Raw genomic sequence first — 2,500 nt, 5'->3', positions numbered from 1 at the left:
GAAGAAAACATTTCCGTTGATTTTTCTTATTTTATTTTTCTGCTTCTGATAGTCTACAGTTAGAGTGAAGTCATAACCAATCAAACTAAACTACAAGCATTTTTTAATGTGTGGATGTAATTGATTAGGAAAGGACACCCCACCACATTTTGTTCCTCTGCAGTAGACATCACCAATTCCCCCAAAGCAACCAACGCTGCCTTCAACATATCACTATATTTTCGGGGTTTTTGTGATCTAGTGGCGCTCCGCCATGCAATATATAGGCCTATCTGTGATAGGCCAGATGCAGGTTGTGGAGGGAGGCAGACTGGTTGGGATTTAGTGTTTGCTGGGGCCGAGTTGTCCAGGAGGAGTGGGCTGGCTTTTGGGAGTCACTCTTGAGAGCAGGGCGAGAGAGCGAGCCTGAGTTCGCACCAGTTCGCTCCTCACTCAGTTTAGACGGAGTCTCTGAAGCGACCGCACGGCAGGGGAGGTACACTCTGCCAAATCTCAGGATACCCCTTTAGACTTTTGGGACCAGCACAAATCCGCTAGATGTGGGCGCACGCACCAAGAGCTGTAATCCCGTAGATAGCCCACCACCGCACGAGAACTGAGGATTCTACCAGGAGCAGAAAAAGGGACAACTTTATTGCGCGTTTCACGCTGTCAACTTGCATCCACACACGTTTAGTTCTCTTTTTCCTATTTTCTGTGCGGCTCTCAATTTGAACTGAAACTCATCATATTGGATCGGGCTTATATTTGAATTATCTTCAACGACACTGAATCAGTCAATAAGGTAGGTTCATTTTAAAAATGGCAAAATTACAATGTTGTAGATATAATTGTATTGGTCGAAAGTAGCCCCTGAAGTAGCGGGATTTTCTTACAGAATGGAGAAAAGATGCATGAGTGTCTGCATTTGGCCTTTTCACAACAAGTAGCTGGATGAATGACTCTTAAAACGTTTTCGGCTACTTTGGCAGTTGAAAGAGTAAGGCAGGAGACACGAAACAGAGGGACTCTCCGGATAAATAACGGCTGCCTTTGAAAGAGCTGCCAGTGCGCGAGGGAAGGGGTTTTGCGGTTTACAACTCCGGGAAGTTAAAGGTTTCAAACACATTTCAATCAAGCCCGAGCTCGCACGCTCCTTTAATTTAGTTCCTCAGACTGGTGGTATGTTAGTCGTGGGGCACGACTGAGTGTCGCGCTGAAGGCGTGAACTTTTTTCCAAGGAGTTTAGAAAAGGGACACGCGGAGGGCAGTTGTCCATGGGTTCGGGGGGCTGAGGCGCTCCGCTTTGTGCTCGTGATGGGGTTCCCATGCTCTTCGAGGTGACCGAGCGCCGTCCTAAGCCGCCGCGCGCAATTCATCAGTATGCGTTCTCGCCCCCTTCTTTACAGCCAGCCACACACATTCTCTCAGGCTCAGGTTTATTGCATTCCAACACTAGAGTTATCTACTAAATACATTTAAGAGTTGCTTAACTATCTTTTCTGACCCTGATTGTGGTATCCATATGGTTCCACCTGAGTTTTTCTTGCGCAATTTACGCACCTGCAAGAACTCGGCAGAAACACTTGCCCGGATTTTTCCTTCATTCAGAGCGCACCACACTCATTTTCATTTTTACAGTTTAGCCTACTGCGCAATTTTGTTTAAGACCCATCAATTTCCTTGTAAATTTACCCGCGCAACAGCAGCAGTAAATGTTGAAAAAAATTAGTGAAATTCCCCCTTTTGGCGATCGAATCCTGCCAGCTTTTCCCCTCTTAAGTTATGAGACTATATTTTGCAGTGTTTCCATGGAGATGTGCGGCTTTAAAATTGCCATCATGTAGATATGGAGAGCTTTGCATTTCTATGGTGCGAAAAACATTTATGCAATTTCTATTTTCTTGTCCGGCCCGGCCTTGGGAATTTAATGGGAGGATGTGAATAACTGTATTTTAAAGTCCTGCAAAGCCACTCTTTCCCCTCAAACCCCGTACTTTCTCAGGAGAATGAATCATGAACAAAAAAACCGTCTTAAAATGGGAAGGTCTTGCGTTGCATACCGTAACTAAACCTCAATTTGCATATGAAAACACGAGGGCTGAAAGAATCCCGCCAGTGTTGCTATAGCCATTTATGCATCCGGCGGACTGACGGGCAAGGCGGAGGATATACAGTCCTCTGGTGCGATCGGCTTTGTGCAGACAGCTGGGTCTGGATGTCACGTCCTGTAGGTGGGAGATCAGGGATTTCCTTGGCTTGGGATTAATCCTTTTCTAATTCATACGTTTTTCCCCTCATTTCCATACCTGCTCAGCCCGGCTCAGCTCACATTTGTGGGACATTTGCTTGGAAAACAATATGTGGACCCCTCACTGAAAACTTTAACAAGTGCCGTTTCCACCCCTGATATCCCCCTTTCTACCTCCTCTCTCTCTCTTTCTTTCTCTCTCTCTCTCTTAAAGAAGGGGGTCTCTGTGCTAATTAGCTGATGTCAGGGGTAAGGGGACGTGATTGACTG

General features: G+C 46.0%; 1 protein-coding gene across 1 annotated transcript in view; it reads left to right on the top strand.

The window, feature by feature from the left end:
* The first annotated feature begins 385 nt into the window (after positions 1 to 385).
* The window catches only part of ndnf (neuron-derived neurotrophic factor), a 21,969-nt gene continuing 19,854 nt past the window's right edge, over positions 386 to 2,500 (top strand). The window contains exon 1 of the mRNA XM_063200271.1: positions 386 to 784. The gene's annotated coding sequence lies outside the window, so the exon portion shown is untranslated. The remainder of the gene's footprint in view (positions 785 to 2,500) is intronic.

Source organism: Engraulis encrasicolus, chromosome 6, assembly GCF_034702125.1.
Source record: "Engraulis encrasicolus isolate BLACKSEA-1 chromosome 6, IST_EnEncr_1.0, whole genome shotgun sequence".
Lineage (NCBI taxonomy): Eukaryota > Metazoa > Chordata > Actinopteri > Clupeiformes > Engraulidae > Engraulis > Engraulis encrasicolus.
This window is presented reverse-complemented; position numbering and strand designations above follow the sequence as displayed.